Below are 21,113 nucleotides of genomic sequence, written 5' to 3' on the forward strand. Positions count from 1 at the left end.
GCAACATATAAGGCTGCAGCGACATCAGCGACATTTCTCCTATTATTTTGCTCTGGAATGCCCACTTTGCATCTCATTAGAGATGCAAATGGAAGCGTAGTGAAAAAGGGTGCTAACATGCGATTTTGTATGTTAGCACCCTGTTGTTGATAGGGCGATATTTTTATCTCCGCTTCTTTGGCTTTTAAAGCCAAAAAAGCAGAGATAAAGCCCTTGTTAATATGCCCCGTGGTTTCTGCTTGCAGAGTTTGTAGGAGAGTAGGATCTGCTTCACATGTTTACCCCCACCATTTGCTGGTGTTTCACTGTTTTTCGACCTTAGTCTGGCTGTGGCCCTGCTAATCAGGACCACAGCCTAGCTGCTTCCTCTCTAAAATGGTTTCCATGTACATTAGGTACATTTCCAATTGGATTCTGGAGTGTCTTATAAGCCCCTAGTATATGGTATACTATGTACCCAGGGCATAGGTACCCCAGAGGCCTACCAGGGGCTGCAGCATATATTATGCCACCCCTAGGAAGCCCTCCAAAATGACACTACAGGTCTGCTGCTGCAGCCTGGGTAAGGTGGTGCATGCACCCCTTACAGAGATATAGGTTCACTATATCTCACCCTATCACTGCACATATACACCTATCAGTCACCCCTATAGCAGGCCTTATCAATCCTGAAGGCAGGGTGCTTAGTTTTCTGTGAGAGGGTGCCCATGCATGAGCAGAGCCCCTCTACAGCCTTCGGAATCTCTTCTCCGTGGTTGTCAGTGGTGCAGCCTGACCATATACTCTTAAGTGCATTATATCTAAAACGGTTAATGCTAACTTTGGACTGGCTGCACAGAAACATGTCGTGTTTGGTGTCAAACACTTTGGAATCATACCCCCCACATCAAATCCTGATGTGAGAATATGATCCCACCCTTCTAGAGGGAGAGACATGACAGTACGGGTATATCCAGTAGAAACTTAACAGAGACCTGGCATCACAAAATGGATGCTGCAGCCACAGACACAGGTCTGGCCTCCTGCTCCTGACCGAAACTCCGGCAGGGGAGGCCTGGACAATAGGTTTCCTGTCACAAGGAGGTTTAACCATCTACCGGACAGGCTGTTGTGTATTGGGGCTGGGTGGGAGAACTCTCAGAGTGCTTTGAATTCCTGCACTGGGGGCACATTTGGTGTCCCTGTGCATAGTCCAGCTCAAACCGGTTCAGGGGCTTACAGCTCCTGCTCTGGCGTGAAACTGGACCAAGGAACTGGGTGTAGCCACCCCTCTTTCCAAACCCTCCCATAGGTGGGTCCCCAGAGCTAGTCCAACCCCTTCATTAGGTATAAGTAAGGAACCCCTGGCAAAAGGACTTTAGATATCCCTGGATGAAACTCTGAAGCTGAATCCTGGAACTTCGACGCTCTACTAAAGACTAGAGGACTGAAGAAATCTCCCTTAGGGTCAAAGAATGACTCCCCTGCTTGGCAGGCACCAATGAAGCATTTTGCCGGTCTGCATCTCCGAAGCTCCCGCCAGATTCCGAAGTATTTTCAGCCCAGGAAGAGGATTTCCAGACATCTCAGGGGCCAACCCGAGTCTCCAGCAAAGCTGAGACCCACAGCCCTCGTGAGTAGCGTGGAATTGGAACTCCTGGTCACCGTGCACTTTTGAAAGTGCATTGACTTCTCGACATCTCTTGAAGTTGTGCTTGGGGTTACTTGTAGCCCCCACCTCGAGCAGAGAATCCATGGAAGGTTGTCGGCCTAGTCAACCCGAGTGATCCGTGGGCCACCACTTTGTGTTTCCTCTTGAGGCTACTTTGCGATCCCTGGTCCGTCGACTGGTGGGTCCCTGTGAAGGCAACTTTGCTTTTCCTTGGGATTCCCTGGTTGCTCCAGACGTGCCCTGACCCCCTACCAAGTGGTGAGTCCCTCAGACCTTGCTGGTCTGCACCAAAGCATCTTTCTCTTTTCTGCGTAGGTTGCTGTTGCCAAGGCTTGTTGTGTCCAATCCGGGCAACGATGCTGCAGCACTTGACATCCTTTGTGGGACAGCTCGAATCCAGCTCCTGGTTGTCCTCGACACCTCGTGGTTCTCGTGGCTGAAGAGTCAAGCTTCACCTTCTTCACCTGAAATCACCCGACTTCGGTAGGCATTCGCCTATCGTCCTCCTGGTCACTGGCAAGTGACCCAGACTCTATCCCCTCTGCTTTCAGGTTCTTCTTGACTTCGATCCAGGCTTGGATCTCTTTGGACACTTCGCATCTTCCCGGCAGCAGCACTTCTTTGCCAGCTCCCATTGAAATCGACGACGCGCCCTGACACCATTTGACACCTATGCACCCGGCGCCCCTGGGTGAGGTAACAAGAGTACTCCGGTACTCCCGTGGGTGTTGACCCTAGAACTTCCTAAGTCCCAAAGGGTTTGGTCCTGACTCATTTCTAAGTGTCCCTAATCTTTAAAAATCTAACCGCGACTTTCCCCATAGAAACTCACGGGAGCTTGCGGCTGTGTTCACACACTGCACATGGCCCCCGTGGGTCCCCTGAGTCACTACCTTGGGTGGTTCCTTGGGGTCCCAGTGCGTCTACAGGCTCTAGGCCTTGTGTCTAGTTAAGTCGTGGTTCTTATACCACTATTTTAGTACACGGTTTGGCTCGCCCCTAGGGCCTGACGTGCATTTGTGCTATTTTACTGTTATATTTGAAGTGTAACTTATGTGTTTTGACCTCTAGCCTCATAAAGAGACTAGGAGGGTGTGTTTAGAAATAAATACATATATTTTAAATATATACCTGGTGTGGTTGTCCTTTCATTTGAAATTTCAAGAGATTATAGACTGGTAAAACAAGCTGCTTTACATCCCTTAAAGACTTAGCCTGAAGGCTGCTCTCCATAGCTACCACTAGGATAGCTTTCAATAAAGATTGTCTTTAACCTATAACCAATAAGGGGTTGTTTGGACTGGTGCAAGGTGCCACTATAGCTAGTGGACAGCATATACCAGGCCAACTTCTCACAGAGTTTAGTCCAGGTAAAATCTAAAGTCCTGTAGTCAGGTTTCCTACTTTATACCCAGGGAAGGGGTTGGACTGACTCTGGGGACCCTCCTAAGGGAGGGGCAGGACAGAGGGGTGGCTACACCCATGTCCTTTGTCCAGGTTCGCACCAGAGCAGGAGCAAATGGCTCCTGCAAACAGTTTGAGCTAGACTATGCACAGGGACACCAAATGTGCCCCCAGTGCAGACTTTCTGGCACTCTCAGAGTGCACCCACCCAGCCCCAATACAGTAAAGCCTGTCTGGGAGGGGGTCACACATCCCTGTGATAGGAAACCTGTTGTCAGGCCTTCCCCTGCTCGAGCTTGGCTCAGCAGCAGGAGGGCAGACTCGTGTCTGTGGCTGACAGCATCCATTTTGCGATGCACAGGTCGAGAAAGCTGGTACCGGATGTACCGGTGTTTCACATAAGTCCCTCTGGAAGGGTGGAATCATACCTCCCCGGCCAGTTACTGGATTCCAAGGTGTTTGACACCAAACACGACATGTTTCTAAACAGCCGTTTTAAAGTCAGCATTTACTGCAAGGTTATAATGCACTTAAATATATATGGTTGGCTGCATCACAGACAACCCCGGAAAATAGGTTCCGAAAGTGGCAGAGGGGCACTGCTCATGCAGGAGTACCCTCTCACATAAAACCCAGCACCCTGCCTTCAGGATTCATAAGGCCTGCCGCAGGGGTGACTGATAGGTTTATATGTGCAGTGATTTCGAATATATATAGGGAACCTGAATCTCAGTAAGGGGTGCATGCACCACCTTACACAGGCTGCAGTAGCAGACCTGTGGTGTCATTTTGAATGTCCTCTCAGGGGTGGCATAATACATGCTGCAGCCCCTGGTAGGCCTCTGGCATACCTATGCCCTGGGTACATGGTGTACCATATACTAGGGACTGATAAGGGTACCCCAGTATCCAATCTGGAGTGTACCTAAAGTACATGCAATCAATTTAGAGGAAAATGCAGATAGACCGGGGTCCTGGATAGCAGGATCCCGGTCAGTCTAAGTCGAAAACAGTGATACATCAGCAAAAAGTGGAGGTAACTATAAGAAGCAGATCCTACTCTCCAACATACATCCAGGACTCCAACCTCATCCTCTAACCTCAAACTTACCGGCAACTAGGTCCAAGGCTCTGACTCATGAAACCACTAAATTTAGGGGGGGTCGCACCCACCTCCCCATAGCTTCCAGGCTCGAGAACTGTGTCGGAGGTGGGGACCGAGTCAGACCTCTCCTCCAAGGACGCTGCTCAGCTGAGACAGACCAGTAAACGTCTCCTGGTCCTCTGATCGGTTCGGACCGGGGGCGGAACGGAGACTCTGCAGCCCACCTCGAGCAACACAGCCAGGATAGCAGGGCGGCTGGAGTCCAAACAATCGGTGAGGCATGCAATCTTCCTTGTTCAATTCTTTCCTTGCTTAACCCTGGTATTTTCGAAGGGTGGTACGAGGCCAAGGCACGCAGTGGATTTACAGCAATAATGATCCCGGCCCACAGGAGCTCGCAGACAGTGCTCCTCTTCGATCAGCCATCTTGGACCCCAAGTTTTGTGGGGGGCACTGCACAAAATGGAAGAGTAGGCTAAACAGGAACATTGCATGCACGGATATATAAAAATATCCAGCCTAGAGGGAGGGGGGCTTTGTAGAACCAGGAAGGTCCCACCCGGTGCCAGGAAGGCCCTTGAGGCCCCACTCTGCAGAACATCAATCAACGACCAGCGCGTGTTTCCTCAGACCGAGCCGCCGATGATCGATCAGCCTCCACGCCGGCCGCAGTCCCCAAAGGCGGGCCATGCATTCTCTCTCAATGGTGAGCAAAAGCAAAGATGGCCGCCTTAACTGTAGAACCAGCTATCGTGATCCAGCACTGAAACTTCACCAGTGCCCTCGCAACAGCTGCAAAGCGGCCGCTCGTGGGGTCAACTGTGACCAGCGACCTCATCCAATGTAGGCGGCCTCCAGGCAGCGTCGCGGCCGTGGTCCATCCGCAGCCCTCAGCAAACCCTCAAAGGTTTATAGTTCCAATGCTTCTTATGCACTGCAGCCCCAGGAAGACCGGTGGAATACTTAGTACGAGGCGAGGCTGAAGCCCCATCTCAGGTGCAGCCCGGAATACACCCACTGACGAAGCGTGCCTGTCCACAGTGGACACCACCTCTACCCGGACTTTCAAAACAAACCTCAAATCTCCTCTCTTCCAAAGACACTTCCAGAATTAATACATCTTTTTTATGTCCCTCAAGGCCACTTGGCATTCTCCCGATGTTCTAAGTTCTCACAATGCTGTAAATATGTTTTCGATGCCTGTACTAACCTTATGCCAATGTTTTTTGTTTTGTTGTTGTGATTGCCACCTCATATTTTATTTTACTTTTTCAACTATCCCGTTTGTTTCTGTAAATTGTAAACTTGTAACACTCTCCTCATGTACCGTACTTGGTTCGTTTGTGAAGCGCTCTGACACCTTTGGGTAAAGTCCGCGCTACATGAAATTGCATGAATAAATAAATAAATAAAGTGCAGCACTGGTGCGCGCCTTGCTCCCGACTCCAGGGTCTGGCCTCGCCCCACGCGCCCGGTCCTTTCCTCGCTCGCGCTGGGAGAGGGGTGGGACGAGAGCGGGGCATAATTCCCTGTACAGTACCCCGTGTACGTTCCCCACTCCTGGCTGGAATGTTTGCACAGGCTGTCCGACGCGTGCATCGTACTGGCTCGGTCGTGAATCGCATCCATTGCACACCACGGTTAGCTTACGACCGAGACGTATGGAGCGGTTCGGACCCGGGAACGACTCGGTCGGTGAATTTCATGTAGCTCGCATCATACTGGCTCGCTTGTACAGCTGTACGAGTCGGCCGGAAAACACGCGTACGGCTCGTAGTTTTTCCAGCCGGATCGCGTTCGGTGCCCTTCCGACCCGGATCGGAATCGGCCCCTATATATTAGTATTTTCCTAGCTTATAGCGACATTTAAAGCAATAATACTCACCATTTGGTCCTAGCAGGAACGCAAAATGTCGCAAAAGCAACACAAATCATGCAAATTCTATCACCACACCTTTTATTGTTAATATGCGTACCACAGTTAGTCATTAAAGTTATTCTGCCATGCAAATAGCAATTAGTTCCGCGTGAAATTCATGTTTATCAAGGTGCACTTTGTTGATTAATATACCACGGCACACAGTTAATATAGGTTAATATGTAAATTGATTACGTTATTAGCATTTTCATGCAAAATAGAGAAGGTATACAAAATTTTGTTTTACCTGCTCCATCACATGCACCAGCCCCTGACAGTTCAGTGATGGTGGTACATGTGTGGGTGTGTGCATGCACCAGCCCCTCACAGTCCAATGATGGTGGTACATGTGTGGGCAGCATTGTTGGCACTGGTGCGTGTGTGCATGCACCAGCCCCTCACAGTTCGGTGATGGTGGTACATGTGTGGGCAGCATTCCTGGCACTTGTGAGTGTGTGCATGCACCAGCCCCTCACAGTCCAATGATGGTGGTACATGTGTGGGCAGCATTGCTGGCACTGGTGAGTGTGTGCATGCACCAGCCCCTCACAGTCCAGTGATGGTGGTACATGTGTGGGCAGCATTGCTGGCACTGGTGAGTGTGTGCATGCACCAGCCCCTCACAGTCCAGTGATGGTGGTACATGTGTGGGCAGCATTGCTGGCACTGGTGCGTGTGTGCATGCACCAGCCCCTCACAGTCCAGTGATGGTGGTACATGTGTGGGCAGCATTGCTGGCACTGGTGCGTGTGTGCATGCACCAGCCCCTCACAGTTCAGTGATGGTGGTACATGTGTGGGCAGCATTGCTGGCACTGGTGAGTGTGTGCATGCACCAGCCCCTCACAGTTCAGTGATGGTGGTACATGTGTGGGCAGCATTGCTGGCACTGGTGAGTGTGTGCATGCACCAGCCCCTCACAGTCCAATGATGGTGGTACATGTGTGGGCAGCATTGTTGGCACTGGTGCGTGTGTGCATGCACCAGCCCCTCACAGTTCAGTGATGGTGGTACATGTGTGGGCAGCATTCCTGGCACTTGTGAGTGTGTGCATGCACCAGCCCCTCACAGTCCAATGATGGTGGTACATGTGTGGGCAGCATTGCTGGCACTGGTGAGTGTGTGCATGTGCTCCAGCGGAAAGGGGCGGAATTTTTACAGATCCTCCCTGCGTCACAGACCCGTCACCGCACTTACTCATTCACACATTCATTGGTGGGGCCCAAAACACCAACACTCATACGTCTCACTCCGAATCTGCACACAGGAGGATGATGAATCCGCTGGACATGTGGGGGGGTACCTTAGACATGTGGGGGGGTACCTTATTACCTATAGGAAAAATATTTACATTAAATACATTTTGTACACCTGCATCAGTAGAATCCTAGCTTTAACATCAAGGCCCTCCACCACTTGGTCGATGGACCAATTAGTTGGATTGGTTGATGGTGATTTAGAACCAGCTAAAACACATTAAAGCTTCGAAATTCTTATTTAATGCCCTATTTAAAGAACCACAAACTCATTCTCTGTTAATCAATGTTTAGTTTATCTAATTAATTGCTTTTAGTTGCATAATTTAGCATTTCGGTCAACAAAGTTCCAATTTAATTAATCAACACAATTTAGCATATCATTTATATTTACCTATTCTTGCTATCGGGGGTCTTTTCTCTAATTCTCTTAGCTCTGCAAAATTCCAATCTCTTTTGATAAATCGTCCCAATCGAATGCAGGCCAAGATTCAAAAAGTCTGAAAAGTTCCTTTTCTCAGCACGGCACAGCCCCAAAGATATCCAATGGACCAAGCAATCGTGCAAGCAAGTCGATCACGCAAATTCGGGACACCCCTCTGGAACGCACTCTCTCTGGAACACACGTCGGAACATACATTCCCTGTCTATTCTACTATCCTTTTATAACAAATTCTGGGGAACATGTAACATTTACTGAATAGGGAACGTTTTGGGATTGGTTGAACCCTTTAAAGTTACAATCTAATTTTCTATTTCTCTTAGTCCGGGTTCTCATAAGATTTGCTATATCATTTCCTTAAGTCATGCAGTTCTCATTTGAAAAGATCCGATGTATCAACATATTGGCTTTCCTTTATAGGTGGCTATTGTTCTTGCAAGTCAGTCATACTGACTAAAATCTGTCAGTCCTCCACGTTCCTATCCTTGACAAGGAACACTGTGCTCTGAAATTGAGGATGCCTGGAGATATTTGGAGCCATCCGAGTCTGCGCAGTAGACATCGCGCTCACAGGACGGTGGCCACTTCCGAACTCCATTTTGAATAACATGGCCTGGTAGGCCCAAATGCCAACTTAAGCAAAACAAACATAAAACATAATTAATATACGGAATTGGAGATTCTAATGTTTAAACCCACACTAATCCCATTCTGACCGAGCCGGAGGCCTGCAGTCCGACAGAGCGAGTACGATGCGGCCGTATGCTGCCGGACTCGGTTCGGTCGGACTCCCATAGGAGTCAATGGGAGCCGGTCGTACGATGCGTACATGGGCTCCCATTGACTGAATGGGTACGTCTCGAACAAGTGCGCCCCCTACAGTGGGTACGCGTCGGTGCCATCTGCACCGTACATGCCTGTGTTGGGGAGACCCATAGGTCTCCCCCTGTGTGCGAGTCGTACGGCTGCGGGTGTCGGGGGGTCCGACGTGGACCCCCGAAGTCCGACTCCGGGAACTTTTGCGAGCCGGACACTCCGGCTCGCACAGGCTGTCCGACGCGTGCATCGTACTGGCTCGGTCGTGAATCGCATCCATTGCACACCACGGTTAGCTTACGGCCGAGACGTATGGAGCGGTTCGGACCCGGGAACGACTCGGTTGGTGAGGTTCATGTAGCTCGCATCATACTGGCTCACTTGTACAGCTGTACGAGTCGGCCGGAAAACACGCGTACGGCTCGTAGTTTTTCCAGCCGGATCACGTTCGGTGTCCTTTCGACCCGGATCGAAATCGGCCCCTATATATTAGTATTTTCCTAGCTTATAGCGACATTTAAAGCAATAATACTCACCATTTGGTCCCAGCAGGAATGCAAAATGTCACAAAAGCAACACAAATCATGCAAATTCTATCACCACACCTTCTATTATTAATATGCGTACCACAGTTAGTCATTAAAGTTATTCTTCCATGCAAATAGCAATTAGTCCCGCGTGTAATTCATGTTTATCAAGGTGCACTTTGTTGATTAATAGCACAGTTAATATAGGTTAATATGTAAATTGATTACGTTATTAGTATTTTCATGCAAAATAGAGAAGGTATACAAAATGTTGTTTTACCTGCTCCATCACATGCACCAGTCCCTCACAGTTCAGTGATGGTGGTACATGTGTGGGCAGCATTGCTGGCACTGGTGAGTGTGTGCATGCACCAGACCCTCACAGTTCAGTGATGGTGGTACATGTGTGGGCAGCATTGTTGGCACTGGTGAGTGTGTGCATGCACCAGCCCTCGCACTCATGAGTGGGTGCACATACTAGCCTCTCACAGTCAGTAATAGTGGTACCTATGTGGACAGCATTGCTTACGCCTGTGAGTGTGAGTGTGCGGATACACCAGCCCCTTCCCGTTCACTGATGGTGATGCTTGTGTAGGCAGCATTGCTGGCACTCATGAGTGTGTGCCCACATTAGACCATCATAGTTCAGTGCTGGTGGTACTTGTATGGGCAGCATCTTACACCTTTGAGTGTGCATGCACCAGCCCCTCACCGTTCAGTGATTGCGTTGCTTGTGTGGGCAGCAATGCATACACCTGAAAGTTTGTGCATACACCAGGATACACAGTTCAGTGAAAGCAATGCTTGAGTGGGCAGAATTGCTGGCTCTTGTGAATGTGCTCCCACAGAAGACCCTCACAGTTCAGTGATAATGGTACTTTTGTTAGCAGCATTGCTGGTTCTTGTGAGTGCGGGCTTATGGTAGACCCTCACAGTTCAGTGATAGTGGTACCTGTGTGGGCAGCATTGCTGGCACTTGTGAGTATGTGCATGCACCAAACCCTCACAATTCAGTGATAGTGGCACCTGTGTTCTCCAGCATTGCTGTCACTTGTGAGTATGTGAATGCACGAACCCTACACAGTGCACTGACGGTGGTACTTGTGTGGGCAGCATTGCGGGCACTTGTGAGTGTACACCAGCAGCAGACCCTCACAGTTTAGTGATAATGGTACCTGTGTGGGCAGCATTGCTGGCACTTGTGAGTGTGTGCATGCACCACTCCCTCACAGTTCACTGATGGTGGTACTTCTGTTGGCAGGTGAGAGGGGGTTCCAATGCTGCCGTGACCGCCGTGGACACGGTGATTATCTTCACGTGAAGCAGTAGCCACCCACTGCATCCTTCCACAGTCCTGGCAGTGCTCTGGGCACTTCTTTCAACACCTCATGCACTGTCAGTCACTCTGAGTCCCTCCTTGGGGGCATATATCCCCCTCAGAGCCTAGGGGCAGCCGTGAAGAACCTGGCAGGAGGTGTCCATCTGCCCATGGCAAGGTTGGGATTGTGAAGACGCCTCTCTTGGCCCAACTTCCTAGTTCAAGATTGCCAGAGGTATGGGCCACCCCTTCCAGTACCCATGAAGCTGCTGATGCTAGGAAGTGTTGGGCAGGAAATGCCCACAAGAATGAGCCCCGAGGAGGTAAACCCCAGCCATTAACAAACTCCCAGATGATCTAAGCTGTAGGGCTTGGAGGATGGTGGACGCTGATGCACTGGAGCAAAACAGCTGAGAACTGAAGTGGATGAGCTGATACCTGGAGCAGAGGACTGGAACTCAAGACTGAAGGTGAGTCCAAGGAAAGAATCTGGTCAGCCAGGGAGTGAAGCACACACCAAAACAAACTTCCCAAGTGTTTCTGCTCAAGGAAGTGCTCCTTTCTGGGGAGTAACATGAAGTTATCCCAGAATGCCTTCTGTCGTCATCTTGGATTGGGATGAAAGACCTCCCTTCAATCTCCATTCTTCCACAGAGAAGTACAAATCATTCTCTTCCTGCCACTCCATTGCCTGCTGGGAGCAGGAAGACACCATGACTGGGTCATAGGGTGAGACTCTTGTCTCTGCGCCTCCAGGAAAGTCCACATCAGAGGGCTGTTGGGTGAGTCTCTTGTCTCGCACATCACTACCATAACAGCTGCTACTCACTCGATTCTTTCCCACCTGAGCTAAACATGTTAACCTCTGGTGGGTGGGAAGTTTGGGCCAAGCAGCCCACCATGACAGGCCCTCAACCGTGCACAAACCTGGGCTGCTTGATGGTAGCCACATTTGGGAGAGGCAGGATGGCCAATTCTGTCAAGTGCTGGAATGTTGCTACCTGCTCTGTTGAAGCCCACGCTGCATGGGCACTCAGCAATGCCCTTATTCCAAGAGGTTTCCACTGTCCCCACCGGCATAAGACCCCCCCCAGCCAGGAGCATAAATACAGACCACAATCACGACCTGGCATGTGAGCCAGGGCTGGCAAAGTGAGGTGTGATCAGGCAATGCTGGTTGTGTCTGCGGGACTTCATGAATGTGGAATTGCCAATTTGTCTGAGGGGCAATCTAGAAACTGGCATAGGTATGATTTTTATCAAAGGAGAACTGGCATTGAACTGCTGAATCAGGCATGCTAATGGCTACAGCCAATGTGAAAGGGGTCATGATAATGCCTGGTTGTTGCAATTTGAAACAGGGTTTGTCACTTCTGGGGGGCAAATTAGAAACGTGGAAGGCAGTGCACGCTAAAGTAGGCAAACAGGAAGTGAGCATGGTCACGTGAAACCACCCTGGCAATGAGGAAACTGGCATGGCTTTTCATGGGTAATATGGAGTCATCTGATGAACTGAGTACGTTCCCACAGGATACTAGCATACAACGTTCAGGGGGCAATGTAGAAGGCATCATGGAAATGTGTATTTACCTAGCACAATAGGCCAAAATGGCCGACTGATGAGGAGCTCACTAGGAGAGCTCCGCGGGCTTGAGATTGTTGCAGCGCTGAATACAAAATCCCTCTTCTGTCACAGACCATAGATCTTCACAGACACACTCTATCACTTCATTCACTGGTGGGGCCCATAACACCAACATTCATTCTCTATTGGTCTGTATTTCTAAAGAGGTGATTGTTCCATTCGCTGTAATGAGACGAAATCCTTGTTTGTCCCTAATGAGCAATAGATTCCCCTACCCTTCTCTACCTCATTAAGACCTAAACATCATCTTTAGTGTTCCTCCCATGGATAGGCCATGGATCAGCTAGTCGCTGGTTTGAGTGAGTTCTAATTCTATAATCACTTTACATCAATACATTTCTCAAAATAAACAGCCCGACACAGTTCTTGTAATTAATAAATGTAAATTTATCTAAATAATGCGAGAAAAGTCATTAATTAATGAAGCAGCTGATCGTCATATTTACCTATTCTGGCTAAATGTCGTCCTCTAAGTCAAATTCAGATCTTTTGTCTCTCTATGCCCATAGAAAGCAATTATTCAGTTCGTCAGGAAATTGGGCATCCGATCAGTCCATCAAAGATTCAGGGAAACAGCTGTCCTGCAGTGTCACCGTCCTCTCCGTCAGCATAACGTCAGGAAATCAAAAAGCGCGCTCGCAACCTCTCTATTCTAGGGGTTTTTATATTAAATTTTGTCAAGATAATGTTACAATATAAGTTTTCTCATTCTCCGATTGGTCAGTTCAATATGGGGTGTTAGGTTCCCACAAAAGTAATGTTCATTAGATCATGGGTCCTGATCATTCCGGTTTAGGAAGATGGCCGGTCGCCCGGACTGTCCTTGATGGGTACAGCTTGCCTGGGGTCAGGAATAGGCCATTGTTGCTTATCTTAGCGCAGGCGCACTTCACCCAGAAATTCAGTAGCGTTGTCAGTGGTGTCAGATACGAAAAGCAGCCATCTTATGGCAGGCCCGCGTGGCCAACTTAAGCAAAAGAAACACAAAAACGTAATTAATACATAGAAATGGCTATTAAAATGTTATTCCCTCGCTAAACCCTCTATGTGTGTGTATTTATCTAGCAGGAAGCAACACTTATTGCAGGTTATACTTATTTTATAAAGCACGAATCACAAATACATCACGAAAGCAACATATAACATGCAAATTCTACTTGTCTATCATTAATATGCGTACGGAGTTTAGTTTACGTATTAATTAGGCCATGCAAATGCAATTCCCACGTATATTTCTTATATTAGTAAGGTTGATAAATGAACACAGCAAACCAATTAGTACTATTACTATTAATTAATTATTCTTATTAATATAAACATGCAAAATGGAGAGGGTATACAATTTTTAAGGAAAACCCGCTCCAGCAGGATCGTATATCAGGATATCCCAGTTTAGCCCCAGCAACAATTGCACCGGATAACGAGAGGAAAACAGGAGATATCCCCTACAACATCCCCACTGAATTGCATTGACTTTCATCAACTTAAATACCTATCTTTCTCCTCTGCTCCGGCAGGGCTGTAGGTGAAGATGGGAACCAGCGAGCTTCTTGTGGCAACACCTACCTAGATAGCCGGAGACGCCGACCTAGAGAACCGGAGACACCCACAGTGGTGGTTCCATTGCCAGTCTCTGTCTGCGATCTTCCTTCCCTCCATTGAACCGGACACAACGGCAGGTCTGACCGGGATAGAAGAGGGGAGGCCCGCCGTGCAGTCTAAACCAAACCCCGGCTGCCGAGAGACCCTGGTGATGAGGAGCACTTGTGAAGGAGCCGGAGACCCCGACCTAGAGAGCCAGAGACACCCATAGTGGGGTTTTCACGGAAGATCTCCGTGGATATCGAGAGACTCCGACCCAGAGACCCAGCGGCATCCACAGTGGTGGCTCCGCTGCCGGTCTCCGTCTGCAATCTTCCTTCCTTCCACTGGACCAAACAAGATGGCAGGTCTGACCAAAACAGAGGAGGGGACACCCACCATGCAGTCCGAATCGACCCCGGCTGCTGAAGAGACCCTGACGGCAGGGAGCACATACGAAGGAGCCGGAGACTCCGACCTAGAGAGATAGAGACACCCAGAGAGGTGGCTCCATTGCCGGTGTCCGTCTGAGACCTTCCCTCCCTCCACTGGACCAATCGAGACTGCAGGGCTGGCCGGGATAGAGGAGGAGACGCCCGCCATGCTGTCCGTATCAACCCCTGGCTACTGAGAGTCCCACGGGGCCGTGATCTCTTGTGAAGGATCTCAGATCGTGAGCCCCGTTCCTACTAAGCATCGGATCCCTTGTTTTTTTCTTGTGTCGAGCCCACTGCCTTGATACTGCGACCAGGGGAGTGATCAACGGTGTGAATCAGGGAGACAGTCTCTTTGCGCGCTGATCCCCTGTTAGGCAGAGGGTTCTGGTCTGCTGTGGATGTGCCCAATGACCCCTAAAGAAGCTGGAGAATCTGGGATCGGACGAATGGATGAGAGCACAGCAAACGTGCGCACGGACCAGTCCTCAGGGAAATTGGACAGCACTTCCAAGGTCTGTCGCCTTCCCCGTCCCTCCCGTTGGCGGCCTCAAGTTAAATTACACCCGGACTGAGGCGTAAGCGCGCTCATTGCTTGGTGAGCGAATGCCGGGCCTGTGAGCGTACGGCCAGATTGCTTGTCGTTCCTGACAGGGTTGCAGATCGGTCTGCATACAGTGCACTGAACGCAATACATTCTTATAAGTTTTGATTTGGTTACTGTCGGTAATCTTGCACATTCAGGAGAACCCTTTGGGGTTTTGGTGGCCCTAGGGCTTTTTGATCTGCTTTGATCTCGTTAGGAATGGCCGGCTTGGACACACGGTGGAGCCCATTTTGTACTCCCTTGCATGTAGCTGCCTCCACAAACTCTACAAAATGGCAGCAATACAACTAATCAGGGAGAAAGGACTTACTTTGACATGATTATAATCAGTAAGAGACAGAGGAATTCCACATAAAATCCACCCCTTAGTAAACAAAGAAAGGATTACCCATCACAGTGCACATAACGAGGGAAACAGGACTACTCCCTACTAGAACTAATGAATGGAAAGCGTGAGAGGACTTCCTCTCCTCTCTGGAACTGATCTTCTTAGTGAAGGGGGCAGCCATCTTGGACTGATTCATTCAGAATGGTTTGACTCCCAGACAATACAAACAACTTTCTCAAGGACCTAAGGCCACTTCTACATAACAGCGCACACTGCCTCACTTACCCAATTGACCCTTCCCTACCCCCTCATACAAGCGTCTACCTCACCATGGAGCTCACCAGGTCACACACTTATTCCATTAAATACCCCCCCAACCTTACAAAGAAGGCAGCTAAAGGCTTTAAACACAATATATTTAAATCTCACCCCCGAAACCCTTATCTTTGACCCCTACTTTCCATCTAACGAAGGACAGATAACTAATGACATCATCTTTCATACTAAAAGAAGAGCTCAATGGAGGAAAGCCTTTCTCCCCCTATTCTCTACCGCCTCCACTAGGAAAACAGCACATGGTTCACAATATCTATCATTCCCTCCCCATTCTACAAAGCTGCAGCAACAATCACCAGCTACAATGATGGAATCATCCTTATGTAAGCATCGGACCATAACCTAAAGCTATTGGATAACATCTTTCCTTTCATCAAGGAAAAAGTAGTAAGACCCCATCCCACCTCCACAGCAGATCACAACCCCAGTTCACTTCCCATCATCCTGTCTGATTCCCCATTAAGACATTCTCCCATGCTGTCCCATCTCACATATACAACTACCCCAGACCTAACCTTCATGCCCAGAAATGACACTCTTCTCCCCAACTCCTACCCGTCCCCTAACACCACCAATATCCCTACTGTCCCGATCACACCCCACACCCTTATCTCCTCCCAACACGCCTTTCCACCCACCCCCTCTCTCCCCTCACCATTCCTCCCTCTATACCACCCATACACCACAGCCATACCCCTTCACATCCTAGAGATAACACACATCGCCTCAATTCCCTCTCTGCCACCAGCACCACCAATATTCACACTGTTCCAATCTCACCTCACACCCTTACTTCCTCCCACCCTGCCTTCCAACCCACCTCTCCTCTACTCACCACTAATCACTCGGTCCCAGACATAACCCATATACATACTCTCTCACATCCCGCATTTACACCCCCCCATGGGATAACCACACACGAAAATTACCTTACAATGTACCAGATCACGATCCCCCCAAACTACATACATGGCTCAACCACATCCCCCCTGACCACAGCCCTTACATTTAATAAATTACCTCCGACATCGGACACCAGACTCAATGAGATATTACTATTCTTACGACAAGTCAAAGAGGATATCCAAACACTACATGACCTAATTCTACAACAATCCAAATGTACACGCTCCAAGCTAGAATCCACGACATACCCCCACATCAATCACTCAAAACATACCCAGCAGCTGCACACAAGCTCCACAAAACATGAGCCCCCTAGGTGGAAAACAGTGCCCTAGCCCAATGCCTCATCCCGTCTGGTTAGGAAGAAAAACTCGCTATCAATCATTGACTTAACCTCACTACTCCGTTCCTATGAACTATCGGTGCACCCCCATAATACCGCACTCACGGACAATTTGCATAAACCTTTCCTAATCCCATCGATTCCTCGCAATACACATAGAGTGACACAACACATTTCTAGAGGTATAAGGGAAAACAACCTCACGCGAGTCCCCATTACACACAAATCCACCTCGACACCCACTAAATATCAGGTCAAATGTATTCTTATAAAATGTAGTTTGACCGCAAGACATGCAGCAGATATAGCGGACCTCATTCTCACTAATGAACCGGACCTACTTATTCTGACAGAAACATGGCTAAATGAAACATCTACGCCCATCCTAGACATACTAGTCACCCCAAATCACGACATCACAAGACTTGACAGATCTGATAGGCCTGGAGGTGGTATAGCATGCCTACATCGCAGCAATATCTCAGTGAACCGCTCCCACTCCACGGTATTATCTTCCTGTGAATACCTATGTTTAGACATTTCTAGTAATAATAAACCAATATGTTCACCACACTCATTCGAGTCAGGTAAACAAAGTGCTCCAGGACTGACCAGAACCGGTTTGAACAAGGCAAAGGCCCCTCTGCCCTCAGAGGACATAGGATTTTGGGGTATAAGTATTGGGACCCTGATCCCATGAAATTAGATCACTTTGGGAAACAAGAAGAAACTCTGCTGAGGAGAGGAACCAAGAAGAAACTGAGGAGAGACTATCCCTGAAACTGGGGGATTGGCCTGCAGGGGTTGCCTACTGCCAAAGAGAGGAGAAAGGAACTTTGTGTGTACTTTTACTCAACTTGTGAAGGATCTCCAAGGGCTTGGAAAAGAGCTTGCCTCCTGCTGAAGTCTCAGGAACAACAGACTTCACCCCCCTCCCAGCTCCCTAGAGTTCTTTGGAAGTGCCTGCTGCTGTTGTTGGGCCTTCTGAGAGACAGCGTGTCGCAAGGAGCTGGAAGCACGACTCAAGAAGAAGAAGCGTGCCGCCGTCGGAGCTGTTGTCGTCGCATCGCGTAAAGTGTGTCGCCGCTGCAGCTGTCGCATCGAGCGGAAGCGTCTCCCATCCTCCAGGAAGTGTCTCGCAACGCCGAAGAAGCGTGTCGCCATCGCAGCCGATGCATTGCACCTCATCAAGGGAAGAGTCTCGCATCGAGGAAGAAGCATGTCGCCATCGCAGCCATCGTAGTTGTCGCATTGCACCACATCAATAAAGCGCCTCGCATCCACGGAGAAGCTTGCCGCCGTCGGAGCCGCTGTCGTCGCATCGCTGCAAGCTGTCGCATCGAGCGGAAGCGTCTCGCAACGTCGGAGAAGAGTGTCGGCGCCATAGCCGCTGTCGTCCCATCGCATAAAGTGTGTCGCCACTGCAGCTGACGCATCGAATTGAGTCTTCTCGCAACATCGGAGAAGCGTGCCGCATCTGGAAGATCTTCACGTCTTTATTTCTTTGCACCAAAATCTTCAACGCATCAACATTGTTGCAACACTTTCATTGCCCTGTCAAATGGAGCTGACCAAGCTCAAGTTAAGTGGGCAGTTAGAAATTGAAATGCAAAGTAGAAAGTTAGCCCTAGAAGAGAAGAAGCTACAGTTTGAACATGAAAAGCTTTTGGGGGAGTTGGAGTTGAAAGCCAAGAGCTTAGATATTTCTCCTTCTAGTGGCAGCACACCGTCAATGCCTGTGGAATCTAGAGTGTCCATCCCTAAGGATGTGGTGAAGGAATTTAAAAAAAATGATAATATTGGGCAGTGGTTCAAGGCCTATGAGGTAGCCATGTCTGAGAAGGATTGGGGAGCGGGGTTGTGGCGGCGGTTCCTTAGTGAGGGGCGGGACACACTGCTAGACTTGCCTTCTGATGTCTATAATTCCTATCCCCACATGAAAGGTGCATTAATGTCTAGATATGGTTTTACTCCTGAGTTATACAGACAGAGGTTCAAGCGTTGCACAAAGATAGCAAACAGTACCTATGTTGAATATGTCACTTTTTTCTGCAGAGCATTGGATGGTTGGGTGAAGGGTAGCAAAGTTGATGATTTTCAGGGACTTCTTGATTTAATTGCATGGGAGCACTTGTCAAGTAACTGTTTTCCTGAGCTACGCCAGCACCTGATTGATAGTAGGCTGACTAATCCTAGGAAGCTTAATGAGGAGGCGGACCGCTGGGTCAGTACCAGGGTCCACAAGGGTCACGTGGGAGACTCAGCCAAGAGTGGGCAGGGTCCCCAACAGAAGAGTGGGGGGGGACAAGGGTAAACAGAGGGAGTTCCATAGGAGGCCCCAAAGTAATCCCGAAGGGAACCAAGGGAAAGGTTCTCAGCCTCCCCCCCAGAAACCATCAGGGGCCCCGACAGGTCCACCTGTTCAAAGAGGGCCCCCTAAATGCTACAAATGTGGAGAACTGGGTCATTGTGCCAATTATCCCAAGTGTTGCCTGTTTGGAAAACAAGGCACCCACTGGTGCAGACCCCTGGCAGATGGCTAGTGTAGCCCTGGGTGAGGAGATGGGTGTCCAAGGTGGGTGGGGTCCTGTAGAGATGTCCCTTGTCTCATTAGGAGACTGTGAGGTGGTCCCCAGGACCCAGCTGCCTGATAACACTAAAAAATACAGGCAGTGGGTGACCATCAATGGCCATAGAGTGGAGGCTCTTAGAGATACAGGAGCCAGTGTGACAGCTGTCAAGTGTCAGCTGGTGTCTCAAGAGCAGGTTGTCCCTGGAGCTTTCTACCCAGTTGTTGCCGCTGACAACACAGAGAGTCACTGCGAGGTGGCTCAGGTTCCCTTTGAGTGTGGGGGGGGTCTCTGGTACTCTTCAGGTAGCTGTGAGGCCCGCCATGCCTATTGACTGTTTGTTGGGGAACGATTTGGAGAGCTCCCCTTGGGCGAAGGTGGAGCGGAGTGCTCATTTAGAAATGTTGGGTTTGCCTGACTGGGCGTGTGTGACCACCCGGTCCATGGCAGCAAGTAAAGGTGGTCAGGAGAACCTGGAGCCTGAGAGGGAGGCCCAGGTACCTGCCGTCAAGAGTAGAGGCAGGGGGTGCGGGAAACTGGCCCCCGAAGTTCCCACGGTCCAGGAGGGAGCAGACCCTGAGGGGGATGCCCTGGAGGCTACAGGGGAACAGGTAGTCGAACTGGGGGACCTGCCTGAGCTGACCCATTGGCAGCAAGAAGGAGGAACCTCCAGGGAGGAATTCTGCAAGGAGCAGAAAGAATGCCCTTCTCTTGTGGGTCTGCGGCAACAGGCTGCAGACCAGGCAGCAGGTGACCAGTCTGGGTCACACTGGATTTACTGGGAGAAAGGTCTCCTGTATAGTGAGCCTAAGGTTGCTGAGCCTGGTTCAGCCCGTGTGCTGGTGGTACCCCAGCGCTTCAGAGCCTTCCTACTGGGGCTGGCTCATGATGTTCCATTGGCAGGACATTTGGGGCAGGACAAGACCTTTGAGAGGCTTGTCAACCATTTTTATTGGCCCCAAATGCGCAGGAGTTCAGACACTCACTGCAGGACATGTCAGACTTGCCAGGCAAGTGAAAGAGTGGGAGGAAGCACAAGGCTCCTCTCCAGCCATTCCGTGTAGTCAGCACCCCCTTTGAACGGGTGGGTATTGACATTGTGGGGCCACTGGACCCCAAGACAGCCATGGGCAACAGGTTCATCCTGGTCTTGGTGGACCATGCCACCCGGTACACGGAAGCCATACCTCTGAGGACAGTGACAGCCCCTGTGGTGGGATGAGCACTGAAGGGAATTTTCTCCAGAGTTGGATTCCCTCGCGAGGTAGTGTCTGACCGGGGTACCAACTTCATTTCCAAGTATATGAAGTCCCTGTGGCAGGAGTGTGGTGTAACCTATAAGTTCACCACTCCTTACCACCCCCAAGGAAACTGGTTGGTTGAGAGATTCAACCGAACCCTTAAAGGCATGATAATGGGTCTTGAGGAACCCATGAGGCATAAGTGGGACGTCCTCTTACCATGCCTACTCTTTGCTTACCGTGAGGTGCCACAGAAATCTCTAGGGTTCAGCCCCTTTGAGTTTCTCTATGGACACCCAGTGAGAAGACCTCTTAGTTTGGTTAAAGAAGGCTGGGAGCAATCTCCCAGGAAACCTCCCCAGGATGTATATAGCTACATGCTGGCCTTTAGGAACCAGACTAGGCGTTTCAGGCAACTCGCTGAGGCGAATCTGGAAGCCAGCCAGGAGGAGATGAAGCGGTGGTACGACCAGAATGCCACTCTGGTAGAGCTTCAGCCTGGACAGAAGGTGTGGGTCATGGCCCCAGTGGAGTCCTGTGCACTCCAGGATAAGTAGACCGGCCCCTTTGAGGTTGTGGAGCGCAAGAGTCCGGTTACCTACTTGGTGGACTTGCGGTCTCCCAGGAACCCCTTGAGGGTCCTGAAAGTCAACCGCTTGAAGCCCCACTTGGAGAGGTCCCAAGTG

Source organism: Triturus cristatus, chromosome 2_2, assembly GCF_964204655.1.
Source record: "Triturus cristatus chromosome 2_2, aTriCri1.1, whole genome shotgun sequence".
NCBI classification, from domain to species: Eukaryota; Metazoa; Chordata; class Amphibia; order Caudata; family Salamandridae; genus Triturus; species Triturus cristatus.